Source organism: Acomys russatus, chromosome X (genome assembly GCF_903995435.1).
Source record: "Acomys russatus chromosome X, mAcoRus1.1, whole genome shotgun sequence".
Taxonomy (NCBI): Eukaryota; Metazoa; Chordata; class Mammalia; order Rodentia; family Muridae; genus Acomys; species Acomys russatus.
This window is the reverse complement of record NC_067169.1, coordinates 80,624,601-80,651,800: the sequence shown is the minus strand read 5'-3', so window position 1 is coordinate 80,651,800 and position 27,200 is coordinate 80,624,601. Positions and strand designations below refer to the sequence as shown.

Here is a 27,200-nt window from a genome sequence, read left to right as displayed (position 1 = left end):
TGAGTGAAGTAACCCAAACCCAGAATGGCACACAGTATGTATTCACTCCTAAGTGGATATTAGCCATAAAGTGCAGTATAACCATGCTATAATCCGTAGACCCAAAGAAGCTAAGTAACAAGGAGGGCCCAAGGGAAGATGCTTGAATCTCGTTGAGAAAGGGAAACAAAATAGATAAGAGGGGTGGATGGATGGAGGGAACTAGGTGGGAGAGAAGGTGGGGAGGGGAACTGAAAGGATCAAATGTGGGGAGGACTGAGGGAGAGAGAACTGGGATAGAAAAGTGGAGGTGGAGGTCATCTCTTGGATGAGCCAGAAACCTAGGACAATAGAAACTCCCAGAAATGTAAGAGGGTGACCCTAGATAAGACTCCTAGGAATAGGGCCTATGGAACCAGAAATGGCCACCTTCTGTAACCAGGCAAGGCTTCCAGTGGATGGTGACACCAACACACCCATGAAACTTTTGATCCACAATTTTTTCCTGCCTATAAGATATGGAGGGATAATTAAGAAGCAGAAATTGAGGGACTGGCTAATAATGACTGGCTGAACTCAAGACCCATGCCATGAAAGAGAGCCCATCCCTGACACTATTAATGATAGTCTTCTATGCTTGTAGACCTGAGCCTAGCATAACTGTCATCTGAGAGGATTCACCCAGAAACTGATGGAAATGGACGCAGAGACCCACAGCCAAACATTAGGCAGGACTACAGGGACCTTGTGGAAGAGAAGGAAAGATTGAAGGAGCCAGAGGTGTCAAGGACACCACAAGAAAACCCACAGGACCCTTAGGGACTTACAGAGACTGAATCAGCAACCACCAACCACCAACCAGAGAGCATGCATGGGAAGGATCTGACACTTTATATATAAAGCAGATGTACAGCTTGGTCCTCATGTGGAACCTCTAACAGCAGGTGCAGGTGTGGTCTCTGATTCTGTTGCCTGCCTTTCTATCCCTTTCCCCTAATTGGGCTGCCTTGTCTAGCCTTTAATAGAAGAAGATGGGCCCAGCTCTACTTGATATGCCAAGGCAGCTTGATAACCACGGGAGGTCTCCCTTTCTCAGAAAGGAAAGAGAGGGGGATAGGGTGAGGGAAGAGGGGAGAGGGAAAGACTGTGAGGAGAGGAAGGAGGGGAAGCTTTGATCACAATGTAGTGTAAAGTAAATAAATTAACCAATTAATGGAAAAAAGAAAACCTGTATTCTCATAAATATTTGACCATGTACACACATATTGGCTTTATTTATAGTGACCCAAATTTGGAAACATCCCAGATAACTATGAATTTATAGCTTAGTTAACTTTTAAAGTAATTGATGCTTAAATAAACGTCAGTATATACACACCATGTACTAATTCAAAGCACAAAGAACAAAAGAGATGATGATTAATGGATACTCTAACTTGGATGACTCACCAGGGAAGTAGGATGAATGTAAGCTAGTTCCAAAGATTAAACATTGTTAACATTGTCAATATGATATAATTACTGAAATAAATTGCAATTTAGTGATTTCTAGAAGATGGGATTGAAAGAACTTGGCTGTTGCTATACAAAGGAACATGAATCTGACTATAAAGTACACAATATCTTTCAGTTCTAATATTTCTTGTATTTAATGAATTTCATTCTACTTTTTACATGTTTATTATTATTGTTGTATATGTGTGCATGTATTTAATGTGTATATGTACAAGTATAAACATATGTGTGTCATAGTGTTTAAGTCATAGTGCACATGTGACGATCAGCACTCATCTTTGTACATCTGTGCTGTCCTTCCACCTTGGCCTCCAAGAATTGTCTTTAGATTGTCAGGTTTGCCTAATAACTGTGATCTTATAATTGTCTCAGTAAGAAATAATAAAGTTTCTTTGTATGTAAAAAATGAAAATAAAGCAGCAATATGAGGACATTGTTATGCTTGGCTTTTCTTGATGGAACAAGCCAGGCTTTTCTACATATATAATCGATATGTAATGCATTCTCTTTCTTGTACTTTGAAACTAATTTAAAAGTGTTCAGGAAAGTGCTAAAACTTGAACCAATGGAATCCTAAAAGAGGACTGAAGGAAAAATTTTCGACATGAGGAATCTTTATTGGTCTATTTGTTTGTACAACATTAAGTATCTCTGCCCTTTTTAAGGTCTTTTTGAATCTTTATTTTAAAAGTGAAATTCATGAGAAAATCATATAGACATTATAAAGAAATAAACCTATGATGAGCTGTGGTTTGCCATTAAAACAATGCTAGCTATGTTGAAGCTGTTTGAAATTATTTATAAAGTGAAATATAAATTATTTGTTTGATTTTTGTTTTGGTTACAGAGTCTTTTAATATATCCTGGACTGGTAATAACCAACGTGTGTGTGTGTGTGTGTGTATGTGTGTGTGTGTGTGTGTGTGTGTGTGTGTGTGTGTGTTAACTTTGAGGTTGTGGGAAGTTAGTACTATTATTATATATTTTAGTTCATGCTTGGTCAGAAAAACAAAATCTCATTTTAAGAAAACTATAAAGATTTGATAAAACTAAATCTATTTTAGTAAACATATTTCCAGATGTGAATCAATATTTTTACTTCAGTCACTCAATAAATAATTGATAATGAAATGTAATCTTGTATAATCTTTCAAAATGAAATAAAACATCTTGTTATTTGTCCTTTTCATAAAACAAGTAATGTTAAATACTATTATGGTGGATGTAGTCTTTTTAAAGGTCAAATGTTTCAAAAGTCTATCCATAAAAATTGTAACAGTTTTTCTTAGTTTATCTTCATTTTTCCAAATTATTGGAGGAAAAACAGTACATCATGCTACTTTGTTAAGCTGGATAAAAGGACACACACATGCACACACACACACACACAGTCATGGAGTAACAGGGCTATGTGGCCATTTTCTTTTTTATATGTTTTTGAGATTATGATTATATGATTACAATATTTCTCTCTTCCTCTTCCCCCCTCCAAACACTTCCATATTTCTCTGTGCTTCTTTTCAAATTTATGGCTTCTTTTTTAAATTAATTGTTATTGGATATGTGTCTGTCTGTATGTATAAAATACAGTCCTAAATATATTCAGCTCATATGGTATAATGTGACCTGTGTGTATGCTTTTTTAGGGCTGACCATTTGATTCTGGGCAACCAATTGGTGTGCTCTTCCCCAGGGAAGACAATTTGCTCTTTTGAAACCCAAAATTGTCAGTCATTTACTCCCAGGGCAATTCTTAATCTGATCAGATTGTCAGGCTAAATTAACCACCACAGCAGCCTTTTCACATTTTACCTAGATATATTTAAAGAGGGCTCACTTATATGGCCATTAGTAGGGCCCTACTTCTTCAATCTATATTCTCTCTCTCTCTCTCTCTCTCTCTCTCTCTCTCTCTCTCTCTCTCTCTCTCTCTCTTCTCTCTCTTCTCTCTTCTCTCTTCTCTCTTCTCTCTTCTCTCTTCTCTCTTCTCTCTCTCTCTCTCTCTCTCTCTCTCTCTCTCTCTCTCTCTCTCTCTCTCTCTCTCTGTCCTGAATTCCCTTACAAAAAGCAACATAAGGGAAGAACATCACACCCACAGTGAAGAGCAGGGATGGAACTGTGGCAGTAGGCAGGTTTCTGGGTAGCAGCCTATGGTGGGATCCAGGTAACCAAAGTGTGTCCTAGTGATGTCCTGGCTGACCGTCACTGAAACACAGAAACTAGCGTTAAGATCAGGAGTGCTGTTCAGGGGAAATTGCAAGAATGAGGAGCTCATGTGGGCTTCATGTTGTATTAGATAAACTTCAGTCTGGTACAACTGAAACTTCTAGTCTGAAGTCTTCTGCTACCAGTATCTTTGTTCGTCACATGCCTTCAAACAAGACACGTTTTTGTCCACAAGATAAATAGGAGGTGAAGCTGCACTCCACCCTCCTTGCCCTTTCGAACTGTACACCAGAAAAAAGAAAACAAGATTCCAGACTTTCCACCAGTTCACAGGAGCAGAAACCCACCGACGTCAGACTTTTGATGCTTGAGCTTCAAACTCGGCTAATGTCAACAGTGAAACCTCTGAGGGAAACAGCACCCTTTGAAGAGGTGATTGCTATCAAGCCAGAACCCGATGATCTCATTGATGAAGCCCTCAGTTTTGTGCAAGAGAATCCCTTATCTCAGCAGAAACCTACAGCGACATGTACACACGGTTCTTCTCAACCTTCTATTGAGAATTATCAACCATCTGCAAGGAGAAATACAGATACTGGTATTCATTTAAACACGTGGCAACTTTAGCAGTTGCAAAACAGGATTCACAGCCAAGCAACTGGATGTACAGAGCAGCCAGTATACAAACAGGGCATTTGTGGGAACCAGATGTTCTTAGCAGCAGAGAAGAAACTTAGAAATAACTTAGAGAGATTAGTATGGAGGACAAAAACTATTAGGAGAGAAATTTGCCCGTTGTAAGTTTAGTCGTTAAAGTTTTTTTTTTTTTTTTAAAGGAGAAGGTAAAGAAAGAGAAGAAATCAGTCATGATGGAGCAGAGGAGGATGATGGCTATGGATTCCGGACAAGAAGCGTCTCCAGTAAGTTGTGTATACCAGCAAAGCCTGAGAGCAGTTCCACAGAAGCAGACATTGCCAGTTGCTCCCAGAATTTTAACTTCTCAAGAAGCACCACTAGCAGAACTGGAAGCAAAAGTATTTAGAATTATTGAGTACTACTTGAAATTTGGATACACAGACAAACATATTCCAACAAATTTACAATCTGGGAAGGCCTTGCGGGGTGAGATGAGACAGTGGGACACATGCTCATTCTGAATTTTACAAGGAAGCCAGTACTTACAGTGTTGCAGAAAAGCTCTGGCTTTATGAATTTGTTGAAAAAGGTTTGTCTTTGTCTGCATCCTAATTAAAATCTTATGAAAAGAGTACTAAGCCAGATTGTCCCTTCACTCACATGAGTAACATTCCACAACTGGCTCCCAAAGTCATTTCCTCACCAGTGCCATCTTCTAATGGTAGCTCTTTTGTAACATGCCAGCATGTAAAAAGATGGAATGTCCCGTCTACCATACAAAACACTGTCGGGAACTCAGTGTATGGGAACAGACTTCGTTTATCATCCCACCATTAACTATGGTACCATAAGGCATATCTTAAAATGAATTTGACTTCAGAACAGTGAATGAAATCCATGAAATCCTGATCCCACCTGGCAGAATATCCTACAATTTGAAATCTTCCATTATCTAATGAGAGATAATCTTAAGAGTTTATCATGTCTTTGAAATTTAGAATATGTAGATTTTATAATATGAGTTTTATTACCTAGCTGAAGTGTCTAATTTCTTTAAGTATGCATGTTTACTAACTGGTTTGAAAATTATTTGTTTATTTTGATTATGGAAAACGTGCATCCCTTTAATCCTAGCACTTGGGAGGCAGAGGCAGGAGGATCTTTGTGAGTTCGAGGCTAGCCTGCTCTACAAAGTGAATCCAGGACAGTCAGGGCTGTTACACAGAGAAACTCTGTCTCAAAACAAAACAAAACAAAACAAAACAAAAACAAAAACAAAAACAAAAAAGGACCAAATTCTATGAAAAATTTTGTGGCATGTTTGAGAAAAAATGGACATACTTTCATATGAACACTTATTATTAAGATATGGTGATTCTTTTATTTGTAATGAAGAAATAATGATAGCAGGGTGAAGACATCTGTATACAACACTTATTTCCCTCCAACTGTTTCCATCTACAATAATATGAGTTTTAAAATGAGTAATAAAAAAAATTAAAAGTCACAGATCCTGCTTCCAGCATTTCAATGTGAACAGAAACTACATCTTTGGAATGGTAAAGAAAAGCTTCTCTCATATGTACCAAGTTGACAGCAGTTATCTAATTTAATCAATCATCTTTGTTCAAAGGATTCATGCTTTCACAAGACCCAGCTTAGTGGATAAAATGCTAAATGGATTCTTTCCATTAAAAATGTATTACCTTTTGTTTTCTGACACTGAAGGGACATAGAGTGCCGCAAATATTATGAGCAGAGTCTCATAATATTTTTGTGCAGCCAAACAAATCCATTGAAACATAAGAACAACATATTGTCTGGACAATGTATCATAAAGCTCAGCAAGCCAAAAGGTCACAAAATAAATGGCAATATAAAGGACAATTTCAGACTTAGGAGATAAATACCTCTTTTATAATTGAAGAAAGTATATCCTGTACACAGAATGGTACAAGTCGGGATACAGTGGGGTGGGATGTAGTATAGGAGGTGTTATGAGGCTCTTCATGATTTCCACTGTCATGAGTTGAGAAGAGGACTTAGTTCCTGGGTTCTGACTTAAGAGACATGATTGCCTTTAGTAGGGAAATGTGGTATCTAGACACTTTTAGTAACAGAATTGTCATTTATGGTATTGATATAGTTTAATGTTATATTCCTTCTGTTGGGTTTATAACAGAAAGAAGTGTTCAAATATAATTCTGAAGTATCAGAAGGAAAGAAATAAGTCTGTCTGATCTTACTAAAGAGTCTTTTTTCTAAAAGCACCATGAAAGTTTATCCAGCATCTTAATCAATCCTAAAAGTTCCCTTCAGTCCCACATTTCCTTGTGCCTCATTCCCAGGACGCTGTCAACAGTCTGGGTGGTTAGAATAGGATGAATTAAATTGAAGAATGACCTATACATAAATCTCAATGATTACCAAAAGTTATTGGGCCCCAAATCTGATGATAGAAAAGTGTTTCTTGAGCCATAGTAGTGTGCTTTGAGAGGCAAAAAGGAGGAAGTACCCTAACGCTGAAAGGCAATAAGTGCCAGAATTATAGCTTTGAATGCATTTTAAGCTTTTAGTTTGTTTGGGAACAGATGGTTTTACACAAAAAATGAATGAGTACGAAAGAAAGCTTTTAATTAGTTAATAAAGAACATTCTAACACAAAATAATAAATAGTATCATGGGAGATAAACCTTCCAGGACTAATTTGTTATCAAACTACTGAATGAAATATACATAAACTACATTGTACTCAAAATCCAAAATAATATCATTTTCCATGAGCTCCAAAGATATTCTTTTCCTAACCTAGGGCTAAATAATAATAATCAGTTCAGTATTCATTTGATGTTGGTTCTTTTGTTTCATTTGACATTTACTTTGTTCATTTAGTTTTGCTCTGTTGTCTTCAATAATTGTATATTTAGACCTCTATATTTTAGGCAGAGGCGCTTTTCCTTTCTCTTTTATCTTCATAGATCACAATGTCCAACAGCTTCTCCATAAATTGCTGTCAATAAAATGATTACATACTATTGGTACCAAAAGATACGAGGTTTTTTTTTTTTTAGTCAAAACATTTTATTCAGAGGTTTGGGAGAAGGTTGGAGAGGTCCATGCTGTCTGCTGTCCTTTGCAGGGCAGATATTAGACATGTCTTCACCACTAAGAACAAAAGATCTGGCTTACCTGTTTCTAATCGACCCCTCCTATCCTGAAGCCCACCCCAGAAAACTATCTTGATTTTGAGCTTACTGTGTATATTTGTACTTGTATCAACAGTAGTAACAGCCACAGTTCTTCCCTTCCAAAGTTGTAGTTTAATCATATGGATATCAAATGAGAAAATGTAAAGGTTTATTGTTGTCGTTGTTGTGTGTATATGACAGAGGGAAGAAGAGGAAGAAGAAAAAGAAGGGGGAGAGGGAGACAGAGAAAGAGAAAGAGGAGAAGGAAGAAAAGGAGGAAGAGGAGGGATAGGAGGAGTTTGTGATAAACATGTTGTGAGAGCAAACTCAAATTAAAATAGAACACCAAAAATGACAGAGAACAAGAGCTATGTAAGGTTGTGGGGGCCTTGAGCATCAACCCTATAAACTAAGAGTTGTTTTTCTATATACAGCGAAGACACATTGGAATCTCATCAACTTTTGTTACAATAAAATGGATCTGAAGATATTTTCATTAACACAGGCATATCATGTCCTTAAATTTGATCGACACTGTCCCAAACATATAAAGATTCATGCAACAAAAAGATATTTTAATCTAAAGTCACTTATCAATGTGGCTGGATATTTTCTCTTTCTAGATCCAAGCTCTCAATCTCTATCTTAAAATAGCCATAGCAAATGATTGTTCTGATAAACATAGCAAATGTGGCTCTAAGGACATATACCAGTCAGCCAGGCATGGTGGTGCATGCCTTTAATCCCAGCACTCAGGGAGGCTGACGCAGACACATCGCTGAATTGAAGGCCAGTCTGGTCTACAAAGTGAGTTCAAGGCAGATAATATTACATAGAGAAACCCTGTCTGGAAAAAAAAAAAATAAAAAGATGTATACAAGTCAAGGTCAAAGAAAAACAGAATATTGTGTTGTCGTGGCATGGAATTACATTCTCTCATATTTTATGATGTACTTAAATTCTAAATAGTAATTACCTCTTAAATTGATCTGAAACATGCAATGTGCTAAGTGCTACATCAAGTCTGCATGCTATCTCAAGCCATTGTGGGAAAGGAAGCAACATTGGAAAGTAAAAAGGTTAAGCAAAAAAAAAGAAGAGAAAAAGTTTGTGAGCCGAGGAAGGGCAAGGAGGCAGAGCAAAGATTTCTAATAATCCAAGAAGGTAAAAAAAATGTTACACAGTAAATTTCTATAACTAGAAATAACTGAGAAATTGAAATTTCATTAAGGGGAAGTAGAATACAAAATGCGTGCTGTAAAATGAACACCTTAGGGGACATAAAAATACAGATTTCATAGCATCACACAGCAATAAAATGTCTTGAAATATCATGTGTCCTTTCCCCTGATCTTCATGCAAAACTTTACCTTGGCCATCTCAGGCACGAATCCCTCCTGTTTGAAACCAAAATGCAAAGCAGCCCAGAGGTAATTTCACAAGCTCTGAAGCAATGTATTCTGGCCTTTGACAGCCTTCACTGCCAGTAAGTTCTTCTTAAACTTTGTTTTGCTATATTGTCATTTCCTGTGTCTCTGCAGATGGGGAGCATCTGGTCCTAATGACTGTCCTTCAGGTCCTTGAAGATCATTACTAAGTCACCTCTTAGCCAGCTCGTCTATGGACTGAACAGTCTCAATTCCCCTTGGTTCCCTTCTTCAACTTATTTTCCTGTTGTTTATCATCTCTGTTCTGGGATCGCTTCATAATAAGAAAAACATTCTTGCTGTCTTTCATGCCAAACAGTCATACAATTAAATCCCCAATTAACAAAAAAGAGAGCACGTATCTGCCTAAACTCCTCGGGCCAAGCATATTTTTTTAAACTAGCCTCTTTTTCTTTTCTTGATGATAAATACCAGTGGAAATTCATACTTAACCTAAAAAGCAGCATTTCTCTAGGGGATTGAGTTGCGTAGAAGAATTATTTCTGGTGTGGGCAGATATCAACCTTTTTCCATTTGGTTTTCACGGCTAAATTGTGTAGTTACATAAAGACAAAAGTTACTCCAAGTACCATGGACATAGGAAATTTTGCTGCCTTACATAGCATGAAGCAAAGGTTATGTTCCTGAACTCTGAACTCACCTTTCCCAGTTCTTTCCCGTAATCCGGATAGGGAGAAGATAGAGGGCACTATCTCAGACTTCAAGTTACAAAGTAACACATTCCAAAACCTCAAGGACAAAGACTGTCTCTGGGTTGTAAAAGGCACAGCCAATTTTAAAGTATTTGACCTCTTAAACACTCTAAGTCACTTGTGACCTGCAATATCAAGTCCACAACTTAGATGGAAGATTTATGTATTCTTTCTAAGATAATTCATTCCTATGACTGTATATTATACCCTTTACAAATGATTGATAGAACATCTCTTCACTGATAACTTGGACAGGTACTAGATTTTAGACCTAAGCACCATACTACTTTCAATTCAGGAGAGCATTTTGAACTTCATTGTAATATGTAGGCACTGGTAATTTCATGACTACTTAACGTGGACCAGGAAGTATGCAAATGTATTGTTCTTTCTGGAAGAAGTTGGCTCAATCAGATACTTTTCAAAAAGTTACCTCAGATATGGTGTTTTATCACAGGACTAGAAAAGTAAATAATACAAGGAGGTACGGGAAGGGTTAGAAGAGGGAACATGGAAAGGGACAGAGAAAGGAAAGGGGAGTTCTGTAACTGTATTTTAATTAGAAATGTAAACAAAAAAAATCAAATGAGCCCTAGTCTAGCCTAAAGAGGGCTCCCAGAATGATGCCGCTGTTAAAGGGAGGAGAGTTCTTTCTCACTTCTATATCACAGTCTGCCTTACCTGGCATGCTGCTCTTCTGCAAAACCGCTGCAAATGTGGCCCTGCTACCTCTTTCCTCCTAGTCCTTAACTGAATTTTATTTTCTTTAAAAATGATCACATGCACATTTATGTTTCTGTATGCAGAGGTGCGTATGTGTGTGGGGTTACATGTAGAGGGCCGAGGTCAACCTTAGGTGTCTTCTTTTATTTTGGAACAAGTCTCTCTCTCTGGCCTGAGACCTGTCAATTTGGCTAATCTTCTTAGCTGGCCAAAGAGCTCCAGTTATGAGCCTAGCTATGCTTCTCTTGTGCTGGGCTTACAAATGGGTGCCCAAATCCTAATTTTTTTTTTTTTCGTGTAGATTCTCTGAGTCAAACTCAGATCCTAACCCCCATATAGCCAGCACTTTACCTAAGGAACCATTTCCCTAGCCCCTGCTCTTTTTTTTTTTTTTTTTTTTAAGATGGAATCCTGAAGACGCTTCAGATGCCTCTTTTCCCTTTCCCTGGGAGGACAGTGCCACACCGTACCCTAAGGGCTTCATTCTTCTTGCTGCGTGTTTTCAGTCACAGTTCTTGTGAGAAAATGCAGAGAGCCCGCATGGAAAGAAATGCATTGCGATGACCCCAGTGATCTTCTGGAGTTCACAAACAAGAGGCTTGCCCCTTGAGCTCTTTTCTGTTTACCCTCAGGATGAGTCCCTGTACTTTGTAACTTTGGTTTCTGCCTCTCTGCAGCTTATGCACGTACTTAAAAGAAATACGTGCTGGGACATTTCCTACATTTCTATTTGACTCTAACATATTTTAAAGTTCAAATAGGAATATGAACCACCCTGCTTGACCTAAATTTCTAGTTAACAGAATTATTGGAGTTACCATAAAAAGATCATAAGAAGAATTAGAAATAAAACCAATAATTAAACACTAAAATTGTGGTGGAGCACATTCAGTCTTTAGTTGACAATTTAAGCAGCCCCATTGTTATGTTTTATATATTGCCTTCTTTTGTTCAACTGAGGTTGTGTCAAAGAATCATTTCAGTCAAAGAATTCTAGGTAAGAGGTTCATATCCTGAGTGAATAGTGCTGGCTCACTAAAGGAAAAGGCTAGAGGTACCATTGTTTTGGAGTACAGTTGCTGACATTTTATTTTATTTCATTTTGCTCAGATGTAGCCAATGGGCAGGTAGTTCTCCACATGTCTGTGGTGGGGACTGCTGCTGAACCTCTGACATGCACTCTGGTGCCCACGGTTTGACCACTTGCTGAGATTTTTACACATTTTTAAAAATCTAGAATGAGAAAGCATAGCAATCAAAGATCTGAGAGTGGGATGATACCCCTCACTACATATTAAATGTAACTCTCATGTAAGAACTACTCAGGAGAGGCAATTTTAACAGTCTTATAGACTATATATCAATCTTTAAGTAGTCTGATGATTTTCCTAATCTACTGCTGCCAACAGGTTGACTGGGGGCCCTGAGATGGCACTGTCAGTTCAGGGTTGGTGGCTGTAGGAACTTTATCCTGCTACCTTCTCTGACACCTTTAGTACCTTAATGAGAATTCTCCATATTCAGACATCTACACAAGCTTGGTGGCCAGCTCATCAGTGTCTTTTGCCAAAGAAGGAATCACAGTTTTGTTTTGTTGCCTTGGAAAATGGAAAACACTGCTGTAGCTCTGGGCCAAGTAAGTTGAACACCTAACAGCGTCTCTCTTAGTACAGAATTCGTCAATGTCATAGAGACACAGTCCACACAGAGTTCAAATTCACATCTCCTGTTTCTCTTTCTGCAGTGGACGTTACTTGTCATATTCCCTGCAATATTCCAGACCTGATCAAGTAAAGTACAGTTTTAAAAGCCCCATCTCTCAATATGGTGATTAATTTGAGTTTCAGAAATTTATTTTTCTTTTTTAACATCTCCTTATCTTTACTTTTATGTATTTTTTTTGTTTGCTTCAAAAATTTCTTTTTAAAACTTTAATTACATTTTTCCCTTTTAAAGGTCTGTTTTCTTAACAGCTTCAGAAAACCTGAACAAAGCAAGTAGGATATGTTCATAGTATATTAAAGCACAGGCGCTCTCAGGAGCCCAGACGTATGCACTGTAACTTTTCTATTGTTCATCATTTCGGCCAGTAAAGAACAATTTCAAGCAGTAGAAATAGAGCTAGTTGTTCTTTGCAGCTTACATTTTTATTAATAAAAATGTCATTATTCATTTTCAAACCTTCTTCATAAGTTCTGCCATTCTAGGAAAGTTATTTTTACATTAATGTGAATAAACGTATCAAGTGCTTACCACACTAAAGGGATTTTGCCTGTCTTAGCATGATTCTTCCTAACCACAATATGGAGTAGGATTCCAAATGTCATTCTATCAATGTGACAGAAATCTCAGAGAACTGAAATTGAGAATTATATATTTCTTATATTGCACTTAAACTGTTTGACTTATTTTGTTTGTAGGGCTACTGAATCTTCCTACTGCTTTATCATGTCTAACTTGTGATCAAGGTATATTGACAAATCAGCTGGTAGAGTTATGGAGCATTTTGACAAGTCATCTAAGAAGCAGATGTCATGGCAAGATAAGACATATAAGAAATTTACTGAGGATGTGAGGAAAAGAGACAAAATGGAAGAGAGACAAGTGAAGTTGGGAAAGACAACTGATTGTGAGGCAGTTGCAATTCACATGAAGGCAAGGAAAGAGGTATAGAGAACTTCTAAGAATTTTAGAATACACTCAATAAACTCAGTGGAGAGTTCCATAATGAAGATAGACATCAAAGTTGCCCTGAATGTCACAAGGATGAGATGCTCTAGTGTCTGTGCCATGCTTAGTTATTGTCTGAGGTCTAAGATCAACAACTCAAGTGACAGCACATGCTGGCAAGGATGTGGAGAAAGGGGAACACTCTTCCACTGCTGGTGGGAGTGCAAATTGTATAACCTCTTTGGAAATCAATCTGGCATTTTCTCAGAAAATTGGGAATAGTGCTACCTCAAGACCCAATTTCCTGGTAGGTGTAAGATGGAATCTGTGTCATTTTGATTTGCATTTCCCTGATGATGGAGGATGTTCAGCATTTCATTAAGTGTTTCTCAGCCATTCCACGATTCCTCTGTTGAGAATTCTCTGTTTAGCTGGATTATTTGGTCTGCTGGTGTTTAATTCCTTGAGTTCTTCCACTGTGAAAGACAATCTGGAGGTTTCTCAGAAAATTGGCAATAAATCTACCTCAAGACCCAACTATTCCACTCCTGGGCATATACCCCAAATATGCTCCATCATACCACAAGTACACTGGATCAACTATCTTCATAGTAGTTTTATTTGTAAATATCCAGGACCTGAATCGACCTAGATGTCCTTCAACCAAAGAATGGATAAAGAAATTGTGGTACATTTACACAATGGAATACTACTCAGCTATTAAAAGCGAAGCTATAATGCAACTTGCAGGCAAATGGATGGAATTAGAAAAGATCATCCTGAGTAAGGTAACCCAGACCCTGAAAGACACACATAGTATATTCTCACTTATAAGTGGATATTTAGGATAACCATGCTACAACTCATAGACCCAAAGAAGCCAAGGAGGGCTCAAGGGAGGATGCCTGAATGTCACTCAGAAGAAGAAGTAAAATAGACATCTGAAGTAGATGGAGGGAGGGAACTGGGTCAGAGAGGGCATGGGAAAGTCAACTGGAGTGGAGATCAGGTGTGAGGAGGGAGAAGGACCAGGAGAGAGAACAGAAATAGACAGCAGGGGAGGGCATCTCTGGGACCAGGAAGCTCCTAGGTTTCTTCTTGGGTGGCCCTAGCTAAGACTTCTAGCTCAGGGGTTAAGGAGCCTGAAGTTGCCACCTCCTGTAGCCAGGTGGGACTTCCAGTGCAGGGAGAGGGACACCAACCTACCTATAAAACCTTCGACTCCAAATTTGTCCTGGCTACAAGAAATGTAGGCATATAGAAAATGGGGTACATTTAAACAACAGAACACAAAGTAACAAATACAGCTAGTTTCACATCATTAGGGGAAGAAGGCTCTCCCTTTCAGAGGATTAGGGGAGGGGGGAAGGGAAGGGAGGGAGGACAAGAATGGAAGGAGACTAGGGAGGGGGTTATAATCAGGATGTAAAGTGAATACATTTTTTAAAAAATTAAAATTAAAAAAAAAAACAAGATCATCCACAGGCTAATAAGGTAGTTCTGTCAGTAAAAGTGCGTGCCTTGCAAGTCTTGTGATCTGAACTTGAACGCAGAACCCAAATGGAAGGAGAGAACCTACTCTCAAAATCTTTCCTCTGACATTCATATGCATGGGCATATGTGTGACCATATTTAACATGTCATACACACATGATAAGAAAATTAATGAACTTTTTAGTTGGTTTTAAAGGTGGACTCAGTCTTGATGTGACTTGATGCTAGGGTAGGTCAGTGGGGGCTCCCTTTTTCTGAGAAATAAGGGAAGAGGAAGGAGGAGGGAGAGTGGGACTGGGAGGAGAGGAGCGAGGAGGTTACTACTGGGATGTAAAGTGAGTAAGTAAATTAATTAATATTAATAAAGAACAGTTTTCCTTTGCCTTTCCAACCCAGTGCTCTTTTATAAAGAAAACCCCTAGTATTTGAAGAACAGGAGAAAGCCTTGCAAAATTATTGATATGTCAATATACATAAACCCAAATAAACACTCTTGCATATAATACTTGTCCTAACATGCACTGTTGCCAATTAATTTCAACTTTATCCCATTCAGTCATGACGTCACTAAAGAGTACAAAGCAGCTGTGGCCACACAGTAAAGCATCCTGGAACTCTTAATTAACCATCAGAAAAGAAGAACTAATAAAAGCTCCTTGCTCATCACTGTGGAAACAGACCCATGTCATTGGTGGGTCCAAAAAAGAAAGTGGGAGCAATAGAGAAGGCTGGAAAAGTTGATGAGAAAAAAGAAAGGGAGAGAATATATAGTCAAGAGAGAAGAAATGAAGCAAAAGCTGTTCTGGCTATGGTAGTACATCTCTCATCAATGTCAGAGATGAGGGAGTAGATAAAGATCACAGGTCATCTGTGCCAGGGACCACGGGCCTAAGAGCTCAGTGGTTTTGGAAATTACCTACAATTACAGGTACCATGTGTTGAATACTCATTGCATGTCAGGCAATGTGCAGTCTAAATTCATCCCAGTTACTTAAAAAATCTTTTAATAAAGCCTGTGAAGTAGCTACTGCTACAACTCATTTTTAGATGAAACGACTTACTGAAGGTCACACAACTAGTACATGTCAGAACTTAAATGCGAACCTGATTCCATCAGGTGCACTTACCTTCTGTATAATTTTGCTCTTTTACCTGTAAAGATTATTCAAATAATTCATTTATGTATATTGCCTGGGAACATTTTATTTTATTTTTGAGGCGGTCTGTAGCTAAAATTAGAGATTGTCCCCTGCTATCAACCACTACAGATGGTACCATCTGATTGGAGAAAGTACATCAAGGTCCCAAAACAAACACAAGAATCAAAAGTAGTCCAGAATTAAAATGAGCATCCTAAGAGAAGGGAATCATGACAGCAGCTTGGAGACTAGGCTGGATTCCTCAGACAAACCCTTTTACAAATGGAGTAACCCGCAGAAATGCAAAACCTGAAGGACCTGTGGCATGATTGCGTATTTAAGACAGAAGTTTTTGTTTTTCTGTGTCAGAAGAGTAAACGACACAGGATTTGCTAAGACATCAGGCCTGAGAACTTGAGGAATTTTGGTTGGTCTGTTTTGGTTTTTGTTTACAAGCTTACTTAAGTACAAATTATTATGCCACGAGACAAAACTGCCAGGATGGGTCTGATGCATCATTATCAGAAAGTATCACCATCGGTTGGGACCAAATCACTGCCACATAATAGCACCCTCTTCAGCAGTGTCAGCCAGGATGCCAAAGGCTGACTGAGCAAGAAAGGTGGCAGATGGACAGTGATGACAAGGAGCCTGCCCAGATGTTGACACTGTAAAATTTGGTCCAGATGTGAGACATGTTTTTCTGAGCCAGAGTTGGTTAAATCCTGAGACTGTCAGCTCTATTGCACTTATCTATCTATCTATCTATCTATCTATCTATCTATCTATCTATCCATCTATCTATCTATCCATCTATCTATCTATCCATGTATCTATCTATCGTCTATCTATCATGTAAAAGCAAGAACCAAAACGCATGACGCAAGGGAAGACAGAAATTTGACCTGTTTTGTATCAATCTAAGCTATTGTTTGAGTTCCTGCTCAAGCCTCTCTGGGAACATGTAAAAGCTCAGGATAGGGCTGAGGCATTCAAACTCAGGTCTCTCCCATCCTCCTCTCATACATGCTTGTCTTTCTAAGAGGGCTCCTTCCTTGATCCCAAGCCCTACTCATTCTAAACCCTACCTGCTAAAGCTTGTGTTAGATACTCTTCAGTTTGGCAGTTGACAAGGCCTTTGTCTCTCTGGTTTATTAACCTCAGCTCTTCATATAGAATTTGTGGCTTTCCCCTCAGCTGTCTGTATAGAATTTGTAGTTTTCGACTTTGTACAGAGCATCGGCATCATAAACACCTGCAGCCATAAGCAAGAGACAGTCCTGCCACCCACCCCGGCTCTGCAACATCTCACAAGAGTTATGCCAGCTCATTGGGAATCTTTGCCAAGACAAGGGGCGGGACACCTGGCACAGAGGAATCTTTCTCTATTGAAAATTCAGTATGACAAATTCAAAGGTTGTATTTGGTTGCACGCTCAGGCTTCTGAGGGCACAAAGGGTAATTATGGGAGACAGAACTTTGTCAGTCAAGATAATTAAATTGGAGGTGTGAAAGGAGACTGTATTTAAAGCAGAGCAGGTGATGGCAGCACGCCCACAGAGGCAGTTGTGAGACAGCGCAAAATGAACTGGCCTAGTTACCAAGAGAACTAAATTCCAGATGTAATAAACCGTGGAGAATTATGTGAGTTTGGGTCAGTCTGTGTCCCCTCTCTGTGCTTTGGATTTCTGATCCACTAAGAAATTATTGGCTTAGATGACCTTCTGAGGTCAAGTCCATTTCTCTTCTCCTAGTACTAATTGATTGCTTAATAGGCAATCAGTAGTGGAGAGGGTAGAAATGAGTCTTTATGGATGCCCTGAAGCTTGATTATCAACGAGGCAGCTTTATTGTTGGGAAATAAATGCAAGAAAGGCAAAGCTCAATAAAAGGTATCAAGAGTTTAGTGCAGGTTTAACGTCGTAGGTCCAGGACAGCAGGTACAATCAGTGAAGGGTCTATTACTTGAAATAAAGATGTCTGGTGGATTACAAGTCTAAAAGCAGAGTTGTTAAATTGCTGGAATATATTAGACAAATGTTTGACTAGTTATATTTTGGTGGTGGTATTTGAAGAACACCATAGGAGCCCAATTATTGTCAAATGACTTCCTTACCATAATACTAATGGACTTTTAGTTCCTAAATCCCTCTGCCTGTAGCTTTCTAAGAAAATATGAAACAGAAAGCCAGAACTTGTCACTCATTTTTGACCATTAATTCTTTCTTCTGTTTACTTAACAACGGAATGGGAGACAGAATAAGGGAATGAGGGCACCTCTGTGAATATGTGTGGAAAATGGCCGTGACTATTAATGGGTACTCAGAAGAACTAGTAATACATTTTGTCCTTTCCCTGTAGGGATTACTAGGCAGTCAGTGAATATTATGATGCCATTATACTCCTAAAGAAGCTTCATAAATTTAAAGAGAACATACAGAGAGGTCAGAAAACAAAAGGTGAGTCATAGGTATTGCAATTATCAGTTATTTATAGGTCCATAAATAAACATTGAAATTCATGTTTTGTCTTGAGATATATACATTTCTACCTAAATAATGTATTCAACAGCTATTTCAATGTGTCCTACTAAGCAAGTCTAACATAAAACATGATTAGAAGATATGAAGGGTGTCCATAATTATGTTCTTTCAGTTTCCTTAATCCTGACAGATGTGATCACCTTCTAGTTACTTTGTTATCCAAGTAAGAAGTAGAAGTTCTAGAATCTTTGTGTTTCCTCATCACTTAACCTAGATCTCTGAGTTCTTAGACTCCTTGACTGTTTAGAGGTAGAGTCTCGTGGAGCTATGTTGACTTCAAACTCACTTTGTAGCTGAGGACTAGTTGAATTTCTTGCCTCCACTTCTTGAGTGACAGGATTACTGGTGTGCACTGCTTTACATGGCCTCTTTTTAAAAAGTAAATTATTCAGATTACAACCCAGTTGTTATCTCCTCACTTGTATCTTCCCATTCCCCCCTTCTCTCTTTCATCCTATTCCCCTCCCCTAGTTCTGTGATAGAAGGGGACCTCCTCCCCCACCATATGATCACAGCCTATTAGGTCTCATCCTGGTAGCCTGCTTACTCTTCCTCTGAGTGCCACCAGGTCTCCCCCACAAAGGAAGTGGTCAAATAGGCAGCAAAAGAGTTCATGTCCAAGTCAGTCCCTGCTCTCCACACAATTTTGGAGAATGTGCTGTCCATTGGCTAGATCTGGATAGGAGTTCTATATTTACTGCATACATTGTCCTTGGTTGGTATAGTAGTTTGAGCAGACCCCTGGGTCTAGGCCCACCAGCTTTATGGTCTACTTGGAGGTTTCTAGGGCCCTCTGGATCTTTCTATTTCCCCATTTTCCCTTACCTCTCTCACCTGGAGTCCCAGTAGTAAGTCCCAGTATCTATCCCAATTTCCTGGTAAGTGAAGACTTTCAGGGGAAATCTCTGTTGGGTTAGTGTCCAATTATACCTCTTTTTAAAATTAATCCCAGTTTCTTTTACTCAGTCTATTTGTAATTGCTTTAGTTTAAGTCCTTCTTGCTAATCAAGTTGCTTGTATCCAGCCTCCTCCATGATAACTCTGTCAGAATTTTAACAATGTTGCTACATAATCAGAGTTATAATCGTAATTATTTGAACATTGCCCCAAAATTGCCTATACTACAAACCTCAAGTTCTAGCATGTGATTTATGAAGCACAGTTGGCCATTTATTCTCATCTTCTATCATTCACATTCTGTATTCATCCCCTTTTCATAATATTCTTTATTTTCCCACCATTATAATGCTGACATGTACATGTGCCTTTGAATATGCAGACTGTACACTATCTATTTTGATTTAGCTAATATTTTAGGTTTTAAGATTTAACTAAAGCATCACCTCTTCAAAGATCATTTCTACCTCCCTAGTATACCCTCCCTATGGGCGAGGTGTAATTTCCCAGTATTCTCATAGCATTTTCCATTTAGCTCAATTGTAGACTTTTGTATGAAAATTGTCTGGTTACTTCTCTGGTCTCTACTAGATTATGATTGCCACAGACAGATACTTTATCTTATTATTCTCTGTAACTCCTATCTAGGAAAGTATGTGGCAAAGACTAAGTGCTCAGTTGATATTTGCTAAATAAATGAGCAAAAGAACTCAACAGTTTTCTTTAACAATTTTTGATTACCATATTCCAATGAGCAAAAAGTTCTCAATTATAAATAAAATATTTTTGTGCTACACATATCAAAAAGAGAACATACTTTCCTTGGATGGAACTGGAGAGAATTATATTAGGGAAAATCAACAAAATGCAGACAAACAAACATATATATATATGTGTATATATATATATATATCTGTATATATTCTCATTTGTATAATTACAATTGAAATTTGTTTACAATTTCTTTTTAATTTTTCTCCAGTTCTGTGTGTGTATTTTGTATGTGTGTTTGAATGCATTTATGTGCATACATATTCATGTGGAGGTTCAAGGTTGATGTTGGAAATTATTCTGAATGTGTTTTCCACCTTACACATTGAGGCATGGTCTCTCATCCAAATACAAACCTCTCTGATACAGTGAGTCTCACTCTCTGTCCTGTCTTGGGGACTGCCTATGTCTTCTTCCCTACTGAGGCTGGCTACAGCTATGTGGCATGTACTTGATTGTTAGGGTCTAGACTCCAGTCCTGACACTTGAGTAACAAGTACTTTAATCACAAGTCCTCTCTTCCAGTTCATAGAATCTTGATTTTTTTAAATTATTTTTTAAATTTTCTTTTTTTAATTTTAATTTTTATTTAATTAATTTATTCAGATTACAACTCAATTGTTATCCCATCACTTGTACCCTCCCATTCCTCCCTCCCTCCTGCTTTCACCCTACTCCCCTCCCCTAGGTCTATGACTCTCTCCACATAACTGTGGAGAATGTCCTGTCCATTGGGTAAATCAGAGTAGGGGTTCAATGTTTACAACTTGTATTGTCCTTGGTCAGTGCAATAGTTTGAGCAGACCTTCCTGGGCCCTGATCCACCCATCATGATATTTTTCTTTTAGGTTTCTAGAACCTTCTGAATCCTTCTATTTCCCCATATCCTATGGAATCTTGATTTTTTAAGAGAAAAAAAATATGGAAGTCCAAGGGTAACCTACTTGGGGTGGGGGACCATCAAAAAGGGTGTGAATATGATGAGTGTGCATTGTGTACACTTGTTATAGTTATAAAATGTCATAATTAAACATGCTATTTTTATAATTGATGTGCTATAATTTAAATGTTAAAGCATTTTCACTTTTAAATATATTTTAACATATTAAATATATCTAAAGTGTATTTAAATTGCTGAAACAGACTTAGCCTGCTGTGTACCAATCTTATTATTTTAGAGCCTAAACAAGAGTTACTCTGTGCCTCATTGTAATGAGTTTACTGTCTATTTTCTCTTTATCTAAATTAGTTACTGCTACCTTTTCATTTCTTTTCAGGTAGGGTGTCACATTTTATCTCAGGATGGCATAGGATTCACTTTGTAACCCTATCTGGGTTTTACCTGGTTGATTCCTTGGCCTCGGCTCCTCGTGGACAGACTATTCAGACTATTTTCCTGCCTGCCTTGGTATGAGTACGAAATGTCCTCTAGAGACTCACATGCTTAAGCACTTGCTCCATGGTCATGGGACTGTCTGGGAAGGTTATGAAAGCTTTAGGAGGTGGAACCTCGCTGGGGAAAGTGAGTCACTACGTCTTGAGGTCTTATATTCTAGCTCTCCTTCCTATTCTTTCTCTGCTCTCTTAGTATGGATGAAAGGCAAGTAGCCTGTCACCCTGCCCCAATCCCCATACCTTCCCGGTCCAGGATCATGGCTCCCTTGTCATGAAGAATTATATCTGAATGGAACTGTAGGACAAAATAAACTTTTCTCCCTTGAATTGTGTTTTTTTTTTCAGAGTATTTTATTATGGTGATGAGAAAATAACTAAGATGCCACCTATTTTCAACATGTTTACAGGCATTCAGATGTCCTCAACAGTGATCCTCACCAGCACTGTGACACTGAAAGCACAGGCCTCAGAAATGAATAAAAATCACAAATGGTCAAACCAGTTTCTTTACATTAGTGTAAAACATCTTTTTAGAGGACCAATAAGTAACTCTTTTAATCAGAGTCGTACTTTGTGGAAATTATGCTTTCTTCACTGTGTTTCTAAATCCCTGTTTAACTCCCACATCCTATTATGTCCTATTGTATCTTGTCCTTCATGCTACAGATGGCTGCCTAAAGGTCTCTTTGTTGTTTTGGGTAGAAATCATGAGCAGGTGAGAGGAGTGGCTCCCATAGTGTTGATATTCCTGAGCTCTTGAGTGCCAGAGGCTTACAATCCAGGCTTTCAAAACTAGACCCCATTTTAGTCGAAAGGACTTTGTATGCTCCAATGAGCAAACCATGCATTACTTTTTATAAATCCTTTGGAATGGTCTGGGTTTTTTTAGGGAAGCAGTTTGTTGGTCCACCTTACCCTTTTGGTCACTTCTATGTGCAATGGAAGCAAACACTTATCATCATTTGAATCGACAAACAAAAAGAGTTGGCTTGTCACCGGGCCTCAGTGGATGTGGATGTGTACCTGGAGCTTATTGTAGGGCTGTTTGTAGTCAGCACACAAGAAAACTATGTTGAAACAGCAAAGGGATTCCTGCTGTGGCTGATACAACGGAAAGCAGGAGGGTCCTGAGGAAGTGTCTCCAAGTAACCCAGTAACTGGCCCATGCTGACTGTAGGCATTCCAGAGTGTCCAGGCAAATAAAAGGTAGCTGAAAATTCAGCTTTTCAAGTGAATCATTAGTCCTAATTCAAATCCCTAACACAAAGCTGAACGGATTTAGATGTGCTACAGCAACAGTAACGGCTAGCTATTAAAGGCTCGTGTGTATATTTCACAAAACATATTATTCATATAGTTTCCAGATAGAAAACAGTATAAGAAAGAAGGAAGGAAGAATTGCAGATTTTGACATAGTAACTTTGGCATATTAAGAGATGTACACAATGGTAAAAGGTAGACTGTAATTTTGATACAACTTGGCTGGCTGTAATGAGAAACTAATAGACCACAAAGAGGCTCATGAAAAACAGTATGCTGCTTGCTTGGCAGCTGTCATTTCTATCAATAGGCTTTAGGCCTTGAGTATTTTAAACTTTAAGCTTTGAACTCACGATCCTCCTGTGTCAACCACCCAAGGGCTGGGATGAGAGTCATGTGTCATTCTTGCTTTATTTTTAATGTGTTCTTAATTGTGACATTCTGAATGCAGCAGCATAAATATTCACATCATAGTTATTCCCAATGTCACAATGATTTCCCTTCAATGAATATGGGAAAGTCCAGTTTTAGTAGGGTTGTATAACATGAAATGTGTCCTTACAGATGCTGAGATTTGCTGCTGGACTCCAGGCGAAGCGCTGAGGGTGGCATGGAAGAATGGGGGGATGGAAGGACCCCTGAGGGTTCAGGAACCCCACAGGGAGACCATCAAGGCCAGTGGATCTGGACCCAGAAGGCCTGAACAAACTTTTGTACCAAGCAAGGACAATGCATGAAGTAAACCTAGACTCCCAATGGACAGTTCATTCGCCACGGTTGTTGGGGGAGCAGGGACTGCCTCTGACATGGACTCTAGTGCCCCTATTCGATCACTTCCCCTTGGTGGGGAGGCCCTGCAGACACACAGAGAAAGGGGAAGTAGGCTATCAAGATGAGACCTGCTAGGCTGTGGTCATAGGGTCGGGGAGGAGGTCCCCTTCTCTCAGAAGTCAAGAGGAAGGGAAGAGGGCGGAAGAGGGAGGGAGGGTGGGAACAGGAAGCTAAGAGGGGAATAACAATCAGGATGTAATGTGAATAAATTATAATAAATAAAAAAATTAAAGATATTTTTCTCTTTGATTTTTTCCCCACCAGAAAGTATTACTGCTGAATGATTTAGCACCAAGAATAAGAGAAAATATAAGTCACATTTACATAAAAGCCTGAAGTAGACTCATTGAATTTGAACTGCACCATATACAATGCTCAGACCAATACCAAAACCTCCTTTCTCAGCCTCAAATCCTTCATTTTGGAAGACATTTGGGCATAACCTCCATGTCTTCATTTTCACCAGCAGTTTTGATTACACAGAACATCGTTGCTTTCTCCCTACTTTCCTTCCAAAGCTGTATTTGAAGACCAGGCTTACGTCAACTGCCTTTATGCGGATAAGAATTATGAATCGTTCACACCAGTAAAGGAGCCACGGCCTCCTTCTTCATTCTCCAGTACAAGAGAAGAATTCTCAGTATTGCAGAGGTATTACAGACCTAAGGTCACCTGAATCCCACATTATAAAACCCTAACATTTTTAAAGTGATGATATTCACCACTCAAGCTGATAAACACCATCTAGAATATATGGTTTTGCGTTGTCGGGGTCCAAAAACCCCAAACAACCCAAGCAGTCACAAGAGTTCGGCAAAGCAAGGTCTTTATTTTAATCAGGCAGCAAAAACTGACCGACCAGGGACAACAGTACAGACTCGGGAGCTGACTGCTCTTTGAACACTCATCTTAGCAAATATTTAAGGGAATGACAAAAGCCTATCGGATTCAAGTCACTACTGGTCAGGCAGGGCCATAGAACAGACTCCGGAGATGAACAGAGAGACCCTGAAGGGAAATTGTACAGCATTTTTAAAAGATGGAAGCCTAAAGTGAGGGGACCGGGAAGGGCTGTATTATTGTCCAATTATATTTTGACAGACGGGGTTAAGCAATGACTGGGCCTTATCCAGGTCATCTGGTTTCTTGAGTCAGCGTTTGCAGTCAGATCCCCTCCTGGACTTCTGGTCCGGAATTCTGAGTGATAAGGGAACAGAGGAGTGGGCAAGCTGCACGTAGTCAGCTAAGTCATGACAGACAACACATTTACAGCTTGTGTGCCTTAGGTTAGATAACCGGCAACGTTTCTCTTTACATTCTTTACTGGTTAACAGACAAACACGAAATGTCTGAAGAAGCAGAATAGGTGTTGTTTCCAGGGCCTCGGAGCACGAACCCAGTTTTTTTTTTTTTTTTTTTTTTTCATTTTCATTTTTCGAGGCACGGTTTCTCTGGGTAGCCCTGGCTGTCCTGGACTCCCCTTGTAGACCAGGCTGGCCGAGAACTGACAGGGATTCATCATTCTTTGCCTCCCCGAGTTCCGGGAGTACAGGCATGAGCTACCACACCCAGCATGAACTCAGTTTTGACTCTGCTAAGCAAGATGGAGGTTGTTCCTGAGATAGCTGGAGTCAGGCAACTGTCTCTTAACAGCACTTCCTCATTCTAATTTCCTTTAAGAAGAATGTTTACCCAAACATCAAGAATAATACCAAAGTTTTAAAAAATGATTTTCTGGACTTCCATAATATCTTCTACTATCAAACCCAGTATTTAATCTCTGTGATATACTTTCTTATGTTTAACCCTGGCTTCCCTCCTTCAATGTATGGTTATTCCTTTTGTTAAGAAATGAGGAGTGGGGCTGGAGAGATGGCTCAGTGGTTAAGAGGACTGTCTGCTCTTCCAGAGGTCCTGAGTTCAATTCCCAGCAACTATATGGTGGCTCACGATCATATAGAATGAGATTTGGCGCCCTCTACTGGCATGTAGGTGTACATGCAGGAGGAGCACTGTAATAAATGAATCTCTTCCTTTATATATCGATGAATGGGAAAGGGGGTGCCAGGTAAGTTAATAGCAAGAACAGACCTTTTCAGTTCACTGTCTTCAGATCTCAGCATCGCGAGATGACAGAGGAGTATGCTGATCAGATCGAGGGAGTCTCCTCAGAATTTCTTCCTTCCAAAATTTAACTGTCATTTTCAGTTTCCTGCATGAACTACTCCAGATGGGCTAAGTCATTCACACAAAATAGGACGTGCCCTCTAAGCACTATTCCAGCTTCAAAGGAGGGAACAAGAGACCATAGATGGGGTTGTTCTTTTTTAAGCCTCTCTGCAGTGGGATGAGATATCTTTGTTGGCCTTTCCATGTGGCAAAGGCTGCAAAAGTGAAGACTGAAACAAGACCAGAAAAGGAGTGTACAGAGAGGAAAAGTTTTTTCCCATAAGGGGGGGGAAAAAAAGAACAGCAAGGAAGCTAGTTGTCCCTTCCTTCTTTCCAGTAGTCTCCATTTCCCCCTTCTCACCTCTGTCCTAGAAAAGGGGAGACTATTAATCTTGAGTACAATTTGGAGAGTATAACTTTTACCTTCTCCTATGACCCATTGGCCCAGAAGTTAGATTTAGAGCCATTACCACCCTCCCCCCTTAAGGCTCTGGCGTCCTTGATTGTCACACATTGAGGATGAAGCCTTGCTAGTGAGTTGCAGCTGTTGCCTGTAATGTGACACTTTAGGGGAATGCCTGGCCTTTAGTGTAGGTCCCTATAAAAGCAACAGTACAGGGTCAAAACTCATCTCAAATAGCACCTCCTTTGGCAAGTCTGCCCTGTACCCCACCCACTGCCTCCTAACCCAGTGCGCTAGTATTTCCTGTTTGTTTTTAAACCAGAGCATTCATCTCCATGCACGTACTGTGATCGTATCGCTTCTTGTCTCTTAAGCTCTGGAACGTTCGGCTATACGGATTCTATACATTATCTTTGTTTTCTGCAATGCTTAGTACAGAAAGTGAAACAAGAAGTGCTGAATGATTCCCACCTTTACATTAACATCTTGCCAAGCTCAGGGTCAGCTGGAGATACATGTGAAGTTCCTATTATTTATGAAAATTAAACTGTCAGGGAGAGATTATGTTATTATCTAATTCCCTGATACCATTAATTTCATAATTACTTATAATGCTAATTAATTACATTTAACCTCTTTACAGTTTTCTTACATTTTAACTCTTTTTATCAAAAGGCTTCATACAATATATACCAGTTATAATAAATAATATTATGATTTGAGTAAAGTACGCACTGAATCAAGCACAGAAATGATGTCACAATTGAATGAGATAAGGATGAAGAGAAAGTGTAGAAAATCATTCATATAATAAAGGTCTGTTTCTTCCTATTTTGAACCCTTCTCTTTGTCTTTTAGACTATAGTCCTCCTTTGAGTACCACATTCCTAATCGATAAATTACCACCATGTCTGGCCATCTGTTCAGTGCTTTCCTATCCTTAAAGAAACTTGCTTGGAATCTTCCATCCTCTCAGGCTACTCAGCCCCAGCATTTAGTTTTCTTTGTCAACCCTTCTGAATTGTAGACAGAATAGTTGATACCCGTAACCATTTATTTCACAATCACTTTTACATCTGTCTTCTCATTTCCAGTCACTTTTTACTTCTGCATTTATTACTCAGCTGAACCCTTTCTCTCCAGGGTAACCTCCTGGTCAATAAATTCAATGGCAATTGATCTCAGAGATTAAAAGCATGGTACTCAGGGGTCAACAGCTTTTGAGTTAATGCTGGACTGTGCCTTTTACCTAGCTATGCAGACTTAAGTTTATTAACCCAT

General features: G+C 39.0%; 1 protein-coding gene and 1 pseudogene across 1 annotated transcript in view; one reads left to right on the top strand and one right to left on the bottom strand.

The window, feature by feature from the left end:
* Il1rapl2 (interleukin 1 receptor accessory protein like 2) overlaps positions 1-27,200 on the bottom strand; it is a 1,209,823-nt gene that overhangs the window by 94,082 nt on the left and 1,088,541 nt on the right. The gene's annotated exons all lie outside the window — the stretch shown is intronic.
* Positions 3,757-10,911, top strand: LOC127184617 (zinc finger CCCH domain-containing protein 14-like; annotated as a pseudogene).